At 39.6% G+C, this 19,676-nt stretch overlaps 1 long non-coding RNA gene across 1 annotated transcript in view; it reads right to left on the reverse strand.

The window, feature by feature from the left end:
- Nucleotides 1-19,676, reverse strand: part of LOC116595978 — a 187,791-nt gene that overhangs the window by 160,372 nt on the left and 7,743 nt on the right. The window contains exon 2 of the long non-coding RNA XR_004287949.1: nt 1,496-1,685. This is a non-coding gene — a long non-coding RNA (uncharacterized LOC116595978). The remainder of the gene's footprint in view (nt 1-1,495; nt 1,686-19,676) is intronic.

Below are 19,676 nucleotides of genomic sequence, written 5' to 3' on the forward strand. Positions count from 1 at the left end.
GATGGATCCTAAAGTATATTTAAGTCAGGGGTCACAAATCCATGGCCCCAGGGTTCTTGCAGGCAGGACCACTGTGTGGGGCAAGAGGGGGGCCACAGTGCGTGTGGGCTGTGAAAACTGGAAGAAGCAAGTCTTCCCATAAATACCAAAACCTACATCTTATCTAACTCTGGGTGATGAGACAGCTCCTGTATCCCTTTCACCAGCAGGGCACTGCACCACTTATAACTTCCAGTGTATACAAACAACTCATGGATCTTCTGAAAGAATGGGACTGGTTTCTGCTTCATAAAACAAGTGAAGTTTATGGTGTGTGAATTAGATTTCTCTTCCGTGTGTCCAAGTGCACATGTGCCTATGGCCAGAGACAAAGAACAAGTCTATCTCCTTTGAAGGAGCGAAAACAAGTGAGACAGCCAATTAAGATACAAATCCCATGGGTTTCAAACCTCGCTCCATAAAACATGAGCTTTAGACACTCATCCCTTTCATATCTTCTCATCCTTGAGGATAACCTGAGGAGGAGAAAACCATGGATTGATGGGTGGGAGGAGGAGGTGGACGGAAGAGAAAGAGAAAGAGAAAGTGTTTATCCTACATGTGCTGAAGTCCTTCCCTCACTTTAGGACATTGGGTCTTTTTATAATAATCCAAACCAGTCAGATTTGCCTGCAGACATGTTTCCTTCTGCTTGTCTGGTGTTTTTAAATCTTTGAATTATTTTCCACCTTTTAAAAACTGGGAGATTTCAAAAAGCCCAGCAGCACTAGAGCCAACACCCCGCCTGTGCTGAACAGAGGACGCCTCCCCAGACGGGAACTGTACTCTCCAGTTCATCACAGCCCCCACCACAGAGCTTGCCTTTTATCACCATCTTGGGCTACTGTTGGGTTTTATTTTTAAATAGCTGATTACTTGGATTCCCTGCCTGACACCATAGGCTTCGGAGCCTATAATCCCTCTTCTAGAAGTTCCCTTCCCACCCTCTTCCTTGCTGCGCCCTCACCAGGCTGGGTTCAGAATTGCCACCCATGCTCAACACCATGTCTGTGTACCCATGGAAACGCCAGAGAGAAAACACAGAGCATGCATAGTCAGATGGGTTTTATCAACTAGGGAGTAATAATGGTTTCAGAGGGACAGTCAGGACTCCACTGTACTTCCTGCCCTAGGTCAGACTAGGCTCTTGACTTCAGCCCTGAACAGCAGGTGGCAAAGTTTCCAGAGAGATTCTCACAGAAAAGCCTAAAGGGACTTGTTCCAAGTGTTGTCATGGATAAATTTCCTCTTTCTGGGAAGAGAGTAACAGATCTTAGTGATACTTGCTTAGTAGTCATAGTTTCTCTATTTTCTAAGAGAAAATAAACATCATCAAACCTGAGGAGTGTTATTAGGAGGGTGTGGACAAGCTATGCTTGAGATAAAAATGGACTTTTTTTTTCCTTACTAAGTTTGTTTCGTTTTCTGCCTCCATGTATGGAGTGATAGAACTTACCAAATATCTTGTAATTAGATCTCAAGAGCCTATACTTCCAGCCTCACTGATTGTAGGGATTCATCCTGCTGTTCGTGGCAAGCATCTGCCCACCCTGGAAGCTTAGCCTATGACTCAGGTGTGACACTGCATGAACCCTCTGAAGATCTCATGGGCAGATGGCTTCTCTTCTTCCAAGCACAAGCCAATCCTAAGAGGACAAAAGAAGTCATTTGTGAAAAGTGGGTGCTAGCTGTTCAGTGAAAGCAAGCAGAGTTAGAAGTAGCAGGCAGGGAAGAGAGAATTTTGACCAAATGTCATTTGCCTATATGTACCATAGGAATAGGTTTTAAATATCTCCTAGCATATTTGTCCTTGGTAACTGTTTCCTTGCAGACCTTCAACTTTTGCCCTGGAGAAGAGGAAGGCAGGTATCATCTGGGGCAGAAGAAAATGTAGAAGCAGTTCCTGTTAATCAAGGAAGGGAAACATGAAGTTCTTGGTGTGAGTGAAGTAGCTGTGAGAGAGAAAGATAGCCTGTGAGCAGTCAGATATATTTTAACTGGCACAGAAGGGAATACATGAAGAAATCCAAATGGCTATGGGTCAAGACAGGTTCTAGAATCAACTATCAGTAATGGAACATTTTCCATTTCATTTTTAAACTTTTTTTTCCAACTGGTTATAAATAGAAAACAGGAAGGGTATGATTTAGCAATTCCTTCATAAACCCCAATAAATGGCAGTAGGAGATTGCGTGCAGAATATTAGCAAATCTCCTTAAGTGCAGCCTGATTAAATTGTAACATCTTAAACAATGATAGGGATAAAAGTGGGCCTCTGAATCTAGCTAAGAATCATTGTCTGCCTTCCATGAGAAATAGAAATGAAACTATACTGTTATACAGCAGGTCAAACGGAAAGGACTTAAGAAATGAGCAGTGGAAGAAAACTCTTGGCTGCAGAACTAAAACTTTGCCATTAAACCAAAATCAGGTTCCTCCCAAAGACCAAGTCTAAGAGAGTGGAAGATGTCATTTGTGAAAGAAAACAAGTATATATAACCATCTACAAATTATATCAAAGAATTAAAAGTTACAAGGCAAGCCATGGACATTTACAATGTTAACATCAGAAATGTAATGTTTCACCTTGAACTCCTATCAAAAAATGGCAGAACAAATGCTGATGTTCTAAAACAATTATTTCCTGGGACAGAAACCCTGAACAAAGGACAGAATATGAGAGAGCCAAAGTAAAGGGCACTGTAAAGATCAAAATTAGAAAGTAAAAGAACATGAAGACACATCACCCTACACATCCTGTCCCTACCTCTCCTACAGTAAGGTACATAGACAAGGCCCTGACCATCTCTAACTAGTGAAGCACATAATCAATGAATTACCTATGACTTCCTTCATCAAACCTCAACATTTAGGCCAAAGGGGATTCTCCCCCCTCCACCAACTCCTTAAGGCCTATAGCCAGATCCTGCTGAATTGGAGACATGGGCAAGGCAGTGGGTTCCCAAAGCCCTTCACCTCATGACTTCAATCTATTTCCTTTTTTCACTCAGCTCCTCAAACTAGTTTCTCTACATCTTCCCCTCCCTGCAAATTTGCTTTTCTAGGATTATTTGATATTTTTACTCACCTCAAAGACTTCTCACAGAGCATACCTGTGGAATTTCTTCCTCATCGTGACTCCTATTCTAGTCAGTCACCTCCACCCTCACTCCCCACCAATTCACAGATTTTTCACTAATTTTCCCAAAAGCTTTCACTATCCACATTTTCTAACCCTGACTTATTAGAAATGGACACTCTTCTAGGACTCACTCTGCTTAAACATATCAGTTTTAGGAGTTTCTATTTATTCACAGAATTTTTATATCCTATGCAAGCAAAAGGGTAAATGCAGTTTATGGAAGTAGTGAGGATTTCTAGATCATACTTTCTTCGGCCTCTGGAGAGTAATAAAAGATTTGCCTCTGCTACATATCTCCCAGAATGGCAATAATAATGCTTTTAACAATGAAGTTGAAATTCCCCCACAAGTCTGCTTCCATTCTTCAAGGGAAGAAAAAAAAAGAAGAAGATGAAGAAGAAGAAAGGTCACCTCCGGCCTACTAGGATAATTACCATCCAAAAAAAAAAAAAAAAAAGTGTTCGTAATATGGAGAAAAAGGAACCCTTGCACACACTTAATGGGAATGTAAAATGGTACACGCACTATGGAAAACAGTATTAAAAGTCCTAAAGAAATTAAGAAATAGAACTACTATATGATCCAGCAATCCCCCTTCTGAGTATGGGAATGTAAAATGGTACACGCACTATGGAAAACAGTATTAAAAGTCCTAAAGAAATTAAGAAATAGAACTACTATATGATCCAGCAATCCCCCTTCTGAGTATGTATCCCAAAGAATTGAAAGCAAAGTCTCAAAAAGATCTTTGCACACGCTTGTTCATAGCAATATTCACAAAAGCCAAGAGGTGGAAGCAACCTAAAAGTCCAACAGATTAATGGATTAACTAAATGTGATCTATACACAGAACATAATATTATTCAGCCTTAAAAAGGAAGGAATCCTGTCACATGGATGAACCTTCAGAACAGTAGGCTAAGTGAAGCCAATCACAAGAAGACTACACGATTCCACTTAGAGATATCAAAAGTAGTCAAATTCATAGAAACAGTAGAATGGTGTCAGGGGCTGGAGGAAGGGAGAAAAGAGTTGTTTAGTGAGTACAGAATTTCAGTTTTGCAAGATTAAAAAGTTCTGGAGATCAGTTTCATAAGAACATGAATATACTTAACCCTACTGAACTGTACACTTTAAAATGGTTAAGACGGTAAATTTGTGTGTTTTACAACACAATAAAAAGTGCTTTTACTACTGGGTATTTACCCTAAAGATACAAACGTAGTGATCCAAAGGGGCACGTGCACCCGAATGTTTATAGCAGCAATGTCCACAATAGCCAAACTATGGAAAGAACCTAGATGTCCATCAACAGATGAATGGATAAAGAAGATGAGGTATATATACACAATGGAATACTATGCAGCCATCAAAAGAAATGAAATCTTGCCATTTGCAACAACATAGATGGAACTAGAGCGTATCATGCTTAGCGAAATAAGTCAAGCAGAGAAAGACAACTATCATATGATCTCCCTGATATGAGGAAGTGGGGGTGATGCAACATGGGGGCTTAAGTGGGTAGGAGAAGAATCAATGAAACAAGATGGGATTGGGAGGGAGACAAACCATAAGTGACTCTTAATCTCACAAAACAAACTGAGGGTTGCTGGGGGGAGGGGGGTTCGGAGAAGGGGGGTGGGGTTATGGACATTGGGGAGGGTATGTGCTTTGGTGAGTGCTGTGAAGTGTGTAAACCTGGCGGTTCACAGACCTGTACCCCTGGGGATAAAAATATATGTTTATAAAAAATAAAAAAATTTTAAAAAAAAAAGTGCTTTTAGCCTCATGCCTAAATGCTACTTGCTGGGTTCAGATGTTCTCAACCTGCTGATTCATACTACATTGTATACCTGAAACTAATGTTATACTGCATGTTAACTGGAATATAAATTAAAAATTTTTTAAAAACCCTGCTGATTTAGTCCATTCAATAAAATCTTATTGAGTTGGTGTAAACTCAATAGCTCAAGTTAGTTTTTGCACTGAATTCAACTAAAACTTCCATAGACAAGGCCTCAAGCATGTGAAGGTGTCTGTATGGCTAATCCAGTATGTGAAAATAATAATAGCATTCTTGTTTAGAACCTCTGCCAAATATTGTGCTAGAAAGTATAGTGGGGGTGGAGGGGACCAGTTTCCCCTTCCCCAAGAATTAGGAACTGGAGCTTTCTTCTTGTGGTGTTTGGGAGTCTGAACTGGCAGTAGAAATAGGGACTGACTATAAGCTTTAAGACTGAAATAAGGCAGATGGTTTAAGGTCACAGTTCAGAAAAGAGAATCCAAACAGAATGTCCATTTGAAGAGGAAGGACAGATCAAGAGAAGTGGTTGGAGTCCAATGAAGAGAGTGGATGACGAGGCAGGAAATCTCTCAACTTCCTTACAGGGTCAAATGGCCATCTCTTCTATTCTCCTCAGACCTCAAGCTTTTTGTCAGAGTCTTCAGTGTCAATTACCATAGGATAAATGTAAGTATTTGACCTGAACCCAGTAGTCTAATTAGGTCTTACAGGGAGAAAGCAGGGAAGCCACCTTCTTAATCATATCACAAACAAGGAAACCTGAGAGTTGCAGAGGGTCAGTCATCAAGATTGGAAACTCTAATTTAAACATGTGTATTCTGCCCAACTTAAGCATGGGAATGGAGTACACCTATGTATTTGAGAACTACTTAAATTTCTATCTGGGAGACTGGAATCCAGAGAAGGCTAAAGTAGGATACTAAGCAGCAATTGTTGATTTGCTATTTCATCAGGGTTTCTCCTAGCCATTTAAAAACTCCCCTAGAAGAAGGAGAACAGAACAAAGAATTTCCCAGATTTGTGGAGACAAATCCAAACAGGATCGATCTTAGACGATTGGGTTTTTTTTTTTTTTTTCATTATCTTCCCATCTCTCATAAAATTTCTAACACTGTTAAAGACTTATGGATTAAGCTATTTTCATACTGTTTAGGATTTCCTGAATTAGGACAACTAATTTTTCAAACACTGCAGTAAATAAGGAGGCTGTCCCATGTAACCTCAATAAGCCTCAGTATCTTTTTCCACTAAGAAGCCATCCAAAGCAGCACTTATCTAGGTGTAAAAAAAAAAAAAAAAAAAATTATCAAAAATAATTTGCCTAAATTTGAATCCGAATTGTACTACTTTCTTGCTAGACAGTCCTAAAAAGATTTTAAGTTTTCAGTACCTTCGTCTTCTCTTTCATGAAAAGGGAACCATACTATTTGCCTCATGGGATTATTGTGAGGGTTAAATGAGTTGATCTATGTAAATGCCTAGAGCAGTGTTTAATCCAGAAGATGACTATAAATATTAACCCTTATCGCCTAATATTTGCCAGGTTGTTTAAAACTGGTTCGGTCTGAATTTTCTTATTCAAACACATGAGCAAACTTCCATAAAGTGAAGTTCACTCATCTAAAATAGGAAAAACCATGTGCCTCCTTCAAAGTTCAGTGAGGTTTAAAGGAGATAACTTCACCTAGTGCCTGGTCCATGCTAACTTCTCAGTTTTTGTTTTAGCTTTCATACATTCAATTACCAGCTTTTGAAGGCATTCTACTTAAGGCATCGGGCAAAGAGACAGTCTCTTCTCAGAAGGCTTGGTCCCTCTTATTGAATTAAGAAATTTATCATTATGATGTGAAGGAAGTGCTAGAAGAAGAAGAAGGAAGGAGACTCAGGACAAGGCTCGTGGAGGAATAGCATCTGAACCAAACTCTGAAGAATGGGCAACACCCTGAGGGATAGAAATAGGGGACTGGTTATAGCCATATCTTACAGGTGAAGAAATAGAGTATAGAGAGCTAAAGTCACTTGTCCTGGAACCCTGGGGGAGGGACCCAAGCAGGCCACTTGGAGCACAGCCAAGGCTCTCCTATGGTTTCAGGCAGATTCTTCCAGTAGTCTTCCATCTCTCCGCTTGTGGAATAATATTGAGAGAATACATTTTAAATACTAAATGCTTCGGGGGCACCTGGGTGGCTCAGTCAGTTAAGCATCTGGCTTTGGCTCAGATCATGCATGATCTCAGGGTCTGGGGATTAAGCACCCCCTCCCCAGCATAAGGCCCCCACTCTCAGCAGGGAGTCTGCTTCTCCCTCACCTTCTTCCTCTACCCCTCCCACCACTTGTACTCTCTTCCTCTAATAAAAATCTTTAAAAATAAATATTAATTTAGATTAAACTAGAAGAACTTCCTGGCCTAGTTGACATCCTCTTTCCCATGGCTATAAGCCTCTGTTCTTTATTGACTGAGACCCAGGCCTCCATTACAACCCCAACACTGGAAAGGCCCATGGGATTAAATTTAAAAAGCACACCACATTCAGAGGACAAGAGACCAGCTGGCCCGCTTTCATCTTGGCATTATGTCTTCACTCCAGATGTTTGTAAAGCTACTATTAAGGAGAGGGCCAATCCTCTCAGGAGAACAGGAAGGACAGATGGCATTAATTTAAGTGACCTTGAGAGACTTCATCTTGAGTTTTTCCTCCTGGAGCGGGAATGGTGACATTTACTATATATTCCTCACACACTGACCAAGGCCCAAGTCTATTAATGTTTATGTTTTTCTCAGGGAGGCACTGAAACCTTTAAGGAAAACAAATCTGGAGCTCTCTGATATTGGCTGACACTCATGACCCAGTGGGGACCCATTGGTCACCCATAGCAGTGACTTTTCAGAATAGCTTGCTAATAAACCAAGTTAACTACCAAGGGTAATGGCCTATCCTTTTCTGCCCACTAGATAGATTAACCTATTTTCCACTGATTATAGTTTGTTCTCAAATAGTTTTCTTCCCAAAGTCTCTTTCAAGTTGTGGGTCATAGAAGACCTTGAGTGATACCAGATGCAATTAGATTTGCCAAAAGGTAAGAATTGGTCAGAAATTGTTAAGTAGATTATTCCAGAGCTATAACTTATGAAGAAAACTAAAAACCTAAGTGGAGAAAGTGGGAGTATTATTCTAGGGAGGGATGGAGAGACAGAGCAACAGCTTCCTTCTCCCTCCCCAACATCTAAGGAGATTGACAGCTCCTGCCAATGGGGTGTTTCCTAGAGGCCAGGCACAGCAGCCATGTGCTTTACACACAGCCCAGTTCATCTATACAACAACTCTGGAAGATACACATTATTGTTTAGATTTTACAGTTAAAAAATCCTGAAGTTGAGAGTAAGTTTGTCCTAGGTCACAGAACTACCAAGTGGCAGAGCTGGCATCTGAAAATAGCATCACCTGATTTCAAATTTGCTATCCTTCTTCCACATACCCTGATCCTATGAATGGCCCATTGGAGACCCCTGAATATTCTGGAAGCAGGAAAAGAAAGGGCTAGAAGAAATGGATATAAATAAGTAGGCATCTCCTAGACATAACCTGTTAAAAAATTTACCAGAAAAGATAATCAGGGCATATAAAGCTGAGGTTGAGAATCAACCATTACGGAATAGTGTTTGTCATGAAACAGAGCCAGGCTCTGTTCCAGTCACATACTACATGGCTTCTGAGAGCTCTCCTATAAAATAATGCTGCCACCACCTGGTTCAGAAGGTATTCATAGGTTACTTAAAGCCCATTAACTCATCAAAAACATAGGAAGTGCCTAAGAAATGCTAATTCCCCCAACCCTTTCTCATAGGAGAGGTCCCATGACACCCCTTTGCTATCTGCCCCCCCCTTTTTTTTTGGATTTTATTTATTTGACAGAGACACAGCAAGAGAGGGAACACAAGCAGGGGGAACCGGAGAAGGAAAAGCAGGCTTCCCACCAAGCAGGGAGCCTGATGTGATCCCGGGGATCATGACCTAACTGAAGGCAGACACTTAACAACTGAGCCACCCAGGCACCCCACCATCTCCCACTTTTATAAAAGATGAGCATTCAACCCAACATAATAAAGCTCACTCCAACAAAATGTGTAATTTTGTCATAGCCCACCTTTCTCTTATAAAATCATAGAAATTGTAAAACTCACTGAAAAAAAAAGTCTTGAATAAAAATCTACCCTTAGCCAATCTATTTTCTTTGGTTTATTCCCTTTTCTATATAAACTTTGCTTATATGTGGGAGACAAAATATACTTGATAATATGCTTTCAAATAGGATTTCCTTCCTTCCATCTTCCCTATGGCACAACTCCCAGAAAAAATCTTCATACCTCACTTAAAAAAAAAAAATTACTGACTGTATTAAGAGTTTAGTTCTGGCTAGTCTTTCTGTTCCAAAAGATCTGACTATTGTTGGCTCCCCACCCCCAAAAAAAATATTCTACGAAGATAATGGAAAAACAAACCTCCACCAGCCAACTGTAAATCTTATCACTAAGGCATTATTAGGTAGAAGATTTGCCACACTTGATAAAGATGCAGCTTTAAGAAAAATACATGTGACAAGGAATTGCTAATTATAGGATTTGATGCTGGTGCTAGGGAATGTTGTTGGCAATCACTTTGCAAGTGGAACGAATTGACGTATTACATACCTCAAACTTACACTAGGTTACATCTCAATAAAGCTGAGGAAAACAAATAGATGGGACTCAACAGTTATAGTCAAATGCTTGTATTATATTATCCAAAACATCGAAATCATTTCCTAAATTTATGGGATTATGATTTCATTTCTTCCATATTTTTTATATTATTTGGAAATCTCTAAGTACTATTTTTTTTTTTTAAACACAACTCACCAAGTCCATTTCACACTCCTGCTTCTAGCAGATCCTCACATCCTTCTAACAGCACAATGTAATAGCAGTTCATGGATATCTGGAGAACATTCTAGTCCCTGAAGGGCAGAGGACTTGTAATTCATTTTGGCTCCTGGCTCAGGGTCTTGCACATAATGGATGTTCAAGAAGTACCTAAAATCTATTGAGCCACACCTTATTTATCTCTTGAACATCAAACATACCCTAAAATATTTCCTGGCATCTAGGCCAAACTTCTTAGATCCTTGGATAGCTTACTGAACTGGTGGTTTGTTAACCTCTTTAAGGTAAGCATGGTACTTCACATGGAAGAACACATTGTACAATGAAACATTCCCTGCACAATCAATTAAGTGGGAATTAAACTGAACATTCCAAGAACAACTCGTAGGCTGTATAAAGCATCTTGGGGTCCTACTTTATGCTTTTATGGAAAACGAGTAATTATAGTTAATTCTTCTAGAGAGCAAGAAAAGATTCACTTAAAGTGTGGAAGTATACTTTTTCTCACTAGAGTATGGAAAGTTCTCATTACCCATAAGGTTCCTCCTGGTAAAATGTTCTAATTTTGTGAATATTGCATTATGCGAGAACTAAGCAATATGGGACTTCTCCTGCAGCATGAAAGAAAAAAAGAAAGAAAGAGTGACTTTTAAGTGGGAAATCCTATTCTAGATCAGTGGTTCCCAACTGGGGGTAATTTTGTCCCCAGAAGACATGTAGAGACATTTTTGACTGTCACAACACAGGACAGGGGGCACTTTACAACTGGTATCTAGTAGGTAGAGGCCAAGGATACTGCTAAATATCCTACAATGGAAAAGATAGCCCACCACCACAAAGATTTCTCTACCCCCAAATTCCAGCAGTAAGGTTGAGAAACCCAGCTCTATAAGAAGCTCGGCCATGTACATGACCTTCACCAAGTAACTTTCCCTAATCATGATGTGGGGCACGCAATTCTTTCCTTATCTAGCTTATAGTGAAGACACAAATGTTAATGAAGTATTTGATAAACTGTAAGTACTGATATTAATGTGTTTTTAAAGCATAAGAACACATAAAAACTAGTTGCTGAGTTATAGGTAGCATTAGCCTGCCAGTACACTTAAAGTAAGCAGCCCTAAGGACATGGTTTCGAGCACAGCCATCTAGCATGACAGCCTGTTTTCCCTAGGATCCTAGGGCCCATGCCAAAAGAGACCCTAATACCTCAGACTCTTCTAGAATAAATGTAGTCCCTGAGAGAGCATCTAGGAGATGCTTTGGGAACCACTAGGGAAGGATAACTTGTTCACTCCACTGTTGGCTTCCATTTGGCACCAAAGTAATGGCCAATTAGCCTACTAATGGCAGACTTTCAACTAGAACCAACTAGTGAAGCCAAATTTCCTTCCATTCCAGTGACCACTCCTTAAATACAGAAATTGTTTTCAGTCCATAAATGTTTGTCAAAGACATTCTACTAAAACATGTTGACCTCAAACCTTAACATGTGAGTACCTAGAATTTGGGAATTAGTAGTGGTAAGTCCAGCTCTAGCCCAAATTTCTATGGAAATAGGGGCAAAGGAGTTCAGAAAAGCAGTTTATATCAAAACATAAGAGGTCAGTTCTTTTCCAGCCGATGAGAACTCTGATAGAAAATCAACCCTAAAGTCGTTGCCAGAGGGAAAGGTGGCAGGGGGTGGGGAATGGGTAAAATGGATGAAGGAAGGTGGAAGGCACAGGCTTCCAGTTAAGGACTAAGTCATGGGAATAAAAGGCACAGCATATGGAATATAGTCAATAGCATTATAATAGTGTTGTATGGAGACGGATGGTAACTATACTTGTGGTAAACAGAGCATTATGTATAGACTTGTCAAACCACTATGCTGTATACCTGAAACTAACATTGTGTGTCAACTACACTTCAATTAAAAAGTTTAAAAGATAAGTGTTTAGGTACACCCAGAAGTTCAAACCACAAGTTTAATTTTTATAAATCCTTGATATTTAGGACATTTGAGTAGCATGCCCCAGAGGCCAATAACTGAACATAAAATTTTAAGATTTTTCCTTGAGTTTTGGCATCAGAATTAGTTCAGTCAACCTGCATCATGATCTCCTGTAATAAAGTCTAAGTCTTTAGATTTGTTAAATAGATATCAAAATAAGAGGAATTAAGATCTGTGGACTTAAAACCTGAACATGGGAAAAAGCAGAGGAAAGTAATAGATTATAGATGTGTGGCACTTCAACTTCATCTGTGTTGGGAATCCAGAGTTGAGGCAAGTTTTCCTAATATGTATGGCTGTGAATTAAGGCATGAGGATAATATTTTCTAGATTATAAGAAACTAAGAAATGTTGGTGATTATAGTATGTTACTATTCTTTTCTCTTTTTTTAAGATTTTATTTATTATTTATTTGACAGACAGAGATCACAATAGGCAGGGAAGCAGGCAGAGAGAGAGGAAGGGAAGCAGTCTTCCTGCTGAGCAGAGAGCCCAATATGGGGCTCAATCCCAGAAACCTGGGATCATGACCTGAGCTGAAGGCAGAAGCTTTAACCCACTGGGCCACCCAGGCGCCCCTATGTTACTATTCTTATTACTAGTTTTTCCTTTCAGAAAACTTTATTAAGAGATCTGAGAATGAAAAATATTAATTCCCTCTACATTCTGTACTTGAAAATATACTCAATCCAAACTTTATTGCAATGTGTTTATGTCTCTTTAAATGATGCCTGGATTAGGGGCCACCAATGATAAACTATGGACAGCTTCTTCTCAAACACCCAAGTGCAAAGCATTCTAAGGGCTCAAAAAAACATCCAATCCCACAAAATTTCTGCCTTCCTTTTAAAAAGCATTTTTAATTTTTAATTTTCATTGGAACATTTAAAATTTATCTTTATTAGAGCAAGAAAATGGAATATATAAGAGTTTAGTTAAAGTTTTATATACTATCATAAAAATTTTTTATGAGTAGGATTACTTGTTCTCTGCATAAGATAAACTAAATGCTATTAGAATATAAAGTCAGAGGAATTACTGTGAACAGGAAAGACCTTAGAAGGTACCATAGAGAGAAATTAGAATCATGTTTTCAAAGATGAATACAATTATGACAGGAAGAATTTTAAAAATGGAAAGATATTTCATTGTGCCAAACAAAAGGCAAAGGTAAAAAAAAAAAAAAAAATCCAGGGGAAAGAGGATTGAATGATTTGGACTCGAGGGTAAAGGAGGGGAGCCACTGCAAGAAAAATTGAAAAAGAGCACATTATAAAGGTCCTTGAAGATAAATTTCAATTTGGATTTTTCCTTGCTGATTAAAAAAAAATAAAATTTTAAAAATGAGGATGCAAGAATTCCTCAATGTCCCAATCCTGCCAGACCAATGACAAATCAAGACAACATTTTTACAAGACAGATGTAAAACATAGTACCTCAGAAAAGGAAAAACCAAGAGCTAGATGGACCAAGGCCATAAACTGGAAAAACTACAGACTACCTCTGAAGCTTAATTTCCTTAGTTATCTATCCAAAGCTATATATAAACTTTACTAACAGTGACAGAATACTGATTTGACACCTACTGAAAGATTGGCAGCTATGTTTATTTAAGTACACTTTCTGCATACCAATCAATATTGTTAAAAATGAATCCTTCTTTGGTGGATTCTACCAATCCACAATCAAAATGTTGCTCAAAGAGAACCAAGCATCATTGATTATCATGAAGACTTAATAAAATTAGGTAGTCTTATAGTGGCTAAATGATAGAAATATTACTTGAATTATGAAATTCAACAGTTCTACTGGTTCCATCACATCTGGAACATGGTGTTAAATTCTAGAGACCATATTTTAAAAGGACATTGGTTGGTGTATGAGAATTATCCAGAATGGAGCAATTAGGTAGGATATAAAGCCAATCCAAGAATTAAATAAAAAGTCCAGATTCCTTAACAATCTGGTTGCCCCATTCCAGACCACTATATGTAAAATATGTATTTTTTACTTGTTTCTACAAGAAACAAGTAAAAAAGAGAAACAAACAAAAAAGGAGAAAGGAGAAAGGAGAATCACAGCAACTTTCCCCAAGAGTTGAAGAACCATCCCAAAGGCATTAACTTGTACTACTCTGCATGTCAGACCATAAGCAGAGGGAATAAAATATAGAATATAGGGAAATAGCTTTAGATGAATATAATTAAGTTCAGACAACTGCAGACAGTCATTTAACAACAGACCTTCTCAGGTAATGGTGAACTTCCATCACTGGAAGTCTTCAATCAGAAGCTTAGTCACTATCTGTCAAGGAGAATATGGAGGGATTTCTAAATTTGGTGGAAAATCTAGAATACAACTCCTACCCACAGGATAGGGTTTGCTCTTCCCTGAAACTTTTTTTAAAACAAGGAAATAGGGACGCCTGGGTGGCTCAGTTGGTTAAGCAGCTGCCTTCGGCTCAGGTCATGATCCCAGCATCCTGGGATCGAGTCCCGCATCGGGCTCGTTGCTCGGCAGGGAGCCTGCTTCTCCCTCTGCCTGCCATTGTCTGCCTGTGCTCGCTCTCTCTCCCTCTCTCTCTCTGATAATAAATAATAAAATCTTTAAAAAAAAAAAAAAAACAAGGAAATAAAACCTATTCTAACTTAAATGGGAAATTTTACTGAAAGGACCTAAGGGTGTCTCTAGAACCCCAAGGGCAAGAAGAGTAGTTGGGCCACAGAAGGGACTAGAAACTGGAACAGAAGATGATCAGGAACCAATCTGTTGCTCCATCTCTTGTTCCTTCTCTTCCTAATGTTTTATATATATTACATAGGTTATGTGTTTATTAAAATATATGTATAAAGTATTCACACACCAAAACATTCAGGTAGCACCAATACTTCCCAATATCTGGAGGTCTCATTTTGATCCTCAGAACTATAATGTTTGGCTGAGCATATTACCATCTTCATTTCATTCTTCATATTTCATAGTCTATAAAACTGATTTGAAATTAAATGGAGTCTACTATTCTTATGGGCCTGCATCCAGGCTTTCCCAACTCCTTTCAACTATTCCTTCTACACAACATGCTGCTCCCTTCATTATTTTTTAATAGATTGGTAGACTCAAGAATTACTTCACAGCCTGATGAAGAGTGGTCTTTTGCTTCTTACATATCTTTTTATAAGTGGCTTTCAATGACACATTAAGTTGAACTTGGTCTTGAAAATAGTTTCAAATATTATAAATAAAGACAAATTTATAACTGGTGTTCCTTCCATCTTGGGCAATCTTGTCACCAAATACAAATTTATTCATCATCTCCCCCATTAAAATACAAGCTCCATGATGGAAGTGCCTAGAATAGCACCTGGCACCATGTAGATGCACAGTAAATATTTGTTGAATGAAAGAGTAAATCTATCTCTCGTCTATAACCCTCCAGGAATTCTGGATCCTTTTATAATAAGAACCACTTTCCTGCAGTTATTTTGTTTAGGAGAAAGTTCATCCACTACAGGAAGTTGAATACAACCTTGAACAAGAGATGTAGATCAGATTCATTTCCAAGAACAAATAGGATCTCCTCCAAAACCTACCTAACCAAAAAGAAAAAGGAAAAAGGAAATAAAAGACCCACATTACGAATGGTAGATAAAGGCCTCCTTTGGCTGAGATACCTACAGAGGACAAAGTGAAGCTGTGGGTACCTGCATCCAGAGAAAAGGGACAATTGCAAAGAGATCATCAGCTATCCAATTATCCAAAGAGAACCTAAGAATCCCTTCTGCAAGTGAAGACCCAACACAAGATAACTAGAAAGTCCAGCGGACTAGTTTCAGGTACAGCTTTGAGCAGGGTTCCAGTGATACGACCAGGACTCCATTTCTTTCCACCTCTCTGCCTTTTTCTGCATTTGGTTCAACCTCCCAGTAGGCTTTGACCCGGGGACTGCAAAAGACTGCACTCCTTTTAGTCTATATCCTTCTAATCTTAAGTTCAGCAGAAAAGAGGGAATCTGCTTCCATGATGGCAAACCAATGTCCCAAACTGAGTCTCACTAACTCCTACTAGCCTGACCTGGATCAGAGGTCGGTCCTTAACCCAGCCACTCTGACTAGGGAACAGGAGGTTTTGACTGGCCTATTACCTATGCTCCATTTCTAAATCAACTTCTCTTGAAACACACAGACTAAGAGTTGTGGGGAGACAGGATTCCCCCCAATGGACTATCAGGATATAGTTTTCATACAGGGAACTAGATGCTAGAGGCTAAAACCACTACTATGTACTCCATTTTCCAACTAAACTTAGGTATGGCTTTTACTCTAGTTGGCCAAGAATATGCTTTGTTCTTGGATTCTCAGAATCCCTCAAGACAAAAGAAGCAGCAGAAATTTGGGAACATGAATTAAAAGCTGGCTCCTGCTTATTATTTGCCATGTGGCCCAAAGTTATTTAGCCTCACTAATCCTTAACGTCTCATTTATAATTCAGTGATAATACCACCTTCCTCAGAGTTATTAGGACTTGGAGAACATACACAAATTGTTCAGCTCATTGACTGATTAGTGAATCCCAAAAATGGCTGTGATGATGGTGATAATGACGGGACATTTAGCTGTCTCACCGCCAGTACAGCTCTGTTCACCTATTTCTCTATTTCACCATGCTTGGCATGCTCTTAATGAGGCATAGCCAACATGAAGAAGGTGCAGTGACCATCCTAATCCATGTGTCCTACCTTTCTTTGATTATAACCTCATTTATAGGAGGCTAAAATTAATTCCACTAACCTCATCCCTACTGTATCTTTTGGTAAAGATTATATGAAACAAAAAGAATATTTTTTTCCTCTCCTACAAGATTAAATATTTCAGTTAGTTCTACCCTAGAAAGTAGATACTTCATCACTGTTAAAAAACAAAACAAAGGCCAAATCCCTTTAGAACACTGGTCATAGAAAAGTCCAATTTAAAGCGAACACATTTTGCTTCTGTCATTCTCTGCCTCCACAATTCTGACATTCTCTACAAAATCCCTTTTCTTGAATAATAGAAACATCCACAGTATCGCTCCCTGTTGATAGGGCCTATTGAAGCTGGTTCCTTAACAGAAATGGGGACATTTTCTCTCCCAGCACCTTCCCAAAGTCTGGGAAAATGGATCTTCCATCTTGAATATAGAAAGTCCCCATTTTGGTTTTTCCTTAGAACGTGCTGCCTATACTTCAGGCTCTCAATGACACTGGGAAGGACTTGTGAGGACTTAGATAGAAGGCAATATTTCTCGGCGCATTTTAATACATCTGTATTTCAAATGCTTTTTCTATGTCCTTTGCCTTTCACTATCAATAGCAAATCCTCAGAAGACTTTGTGGCATGGTCCATAATTCAGCTTGTCCTCATTCAATTTTATTCTATGTTGGAGAAAAAATATAGCTGATTACGGTCACTCTTGGCACACTGCGAGCATCCATTATATCAGAGGTAAAACTCGGTTTTATGATTTGGGTCATAATGACATTCTTAGAACATGTTTTACTACTAAAGTTATCCTAAAGGAATTTTTTAAAAAGTACCTTGATTCCATGGAACATTTCTAAAACCCGTTTTCTGACCTCTTCTGGAAGTAGGTTAATTTGTCAGCAATAGACACTTAGCATTAACTACATTCTTTCTTAGATTTATTTAGGAAATGTTAGAGGGCCAGGTGAATTATGTATTCCAAAGTGTAGAGATTCAGAAGAACACTTCAGATTGTAGAATTCCTTGACCACATTGGATTCTCTTCTTCATCACTGTGTTCAGCACGAATCAGGGCCCACAGACAGAAGCTCAAAAATCAAAACCATCAAACTCAAGTGGATGCCCATGATGTGTGGTCATGAACTAGCTAAACCCAGCACATTCTTTTCTAGTAAAGAGCATTTACAGGAGATAGTCACTGTGAAAGTATCTGTGTAAGGACTGTAAAAACACAAATTTCTAAATATTCTCTTTGACATAGATAAAACTTCAAGTAAATTCTCTTCCAGACTAAACTGAGTTAATGAAGCCAGAACAGAGCATTTTCTTCAGTGATCATGAAAAGGATTTCTCAGGTTAAGTCTTGCTAACCAATCAAGCTGACCACATCAACACCCACCCCCATCCCTCAACAACACCTGATTTCCCTGGAAGGCACTGGCGTTTAAGATCGTAAGAAATGCTCTATTTAAAATCAAATCCTACTTATGAACAGACTCCAATTTACCTTTCTGCTTTCGATAGACGAAGATGCATTTTTTTTTATTTCTTTGGATTTTATTTCATCCTCTCTTCAGCCTTAAGGGCACTATCCTTTTATAGAACTTATGATTAAATTATTTCCTGGACTTTGGAGGAAATTAAGTTCGGGGAGCTTGAACAAGGCTTACTATAGATCAGAGAACCTCCACTCCGACTCCTAGCTCATCTGTTAGAGCTCCAGGAGAGGAAGAGAGGATGGTGATAAAGACAAGTAACCTAAATCCGAGTCCTCCTGCCTCCCTCTGCACCATGTACTAGCTTCCTTAGCATATTCGTGCTCCCGCCATCTTCCTGGAGCTTACAGACAAGCACTGCTACCACCAAAACACAGTACATTAAATGCCACATGAGCGCACATGGGGTAGCCACATTAAGGACAGAATTTCCAGGTGTACAATTTGTGTACACCATACTCTCTGCAGGATCCCAAGCTTCCTTTCATGCTCTGTTGTTGTGTTCTTGAGGTTCTTTGTTAAAAATGCTGCAGCATTCATGTTGCTATGGGCCCAGCGAGTTCTGTAGTTAGTCTTGGCCACACTTGTCCATCCAAGGTCAGATGCAGGCCCTTCTCCTGCTCAGGCCCAGTATGGCATCTAGAGCTCCTCCCCAGAGCAGACTCCAAGGACTCAGCATGTTTCCCTTTCTTCCTTAGTGCTACCATGGCATTCTTTCTTCCTTGGGGCTTGCCACCCTCCTAAATTGGCTGCAGAATGATACTTCATGCATTGGCTCATCTAATTCCTAGCTGACAAGGATATTTTTCATTTGATGATCTCATAAACACTAAAGAGAAAACTAATAAGAGGTTATAAATTTACTAGCTCAGCAAATGGCAGATCCGTTACATTGCAGCCTGTTTTATTACCAGGGATAGAACAAAAACTCCAGCCCCCTAAGCCCAAACAGCCAAGCAGGGGAAAGCAGATACTACTTGGGTGACTAGCCTTTCTGCAGCCCAAACTGGGTCCCTAACACCTAAGGAGGGGAACCCCTGGGGCATTTTCTCAGAGGTTAAGACTCCATGAGACTCCAAAGCAAGCAAGTTGGATGAGCTCAGAGGACAGGGCCCTCTGCTCTGAGATCTGGAGCATTTTTATGAGAAACAGCCTAGGATTAGAATCATTTTGACGGGCACTGTGATGCTTAAGAGGGGGTGAGGGGTGCAAAGGTCACGCAGCTAACATGAAGGAATCCAGTCCAACCCACGGGACTCCAAATTGCTATCTCTTGATAGCAAGAGGCTATCTAGAGGCTCACTAGGACTCCAGTCTTCCAGGGCAGGGCTTTGCCTCTCCAGGATTCTCCCAGACAAATTTTCAGCCACTGTTTAAGGAAGTGGGTAGAAACAGAAACAAGTAGCCCCACTCCCCAAGCAGCTTCAGTTCCCAATCCTAAATGTGTGCTTTGGGGAAGAGGCAGCAGCCTAGCCAGTTCTAACCTCTGGGGGCCCCAGGCTGGAGAGAGGGACAGGTAAAGGCACCCCATTTCTACTT

The sequence above is a fragment of the Mustela erminea genome, chromosome 7 (genome assembly GCF_009829155.1).
Source record: "Mustela erminea isolate mMusErm1 chromosome 7, mMusErm1.Pri, whole genome shotgun sequence".
Lineage (NCBI taxonomy): Eukaryota > Metazoa > Chordata > Mammalia > Carnivora > Mustelidae > Mustela > Mustela erminea.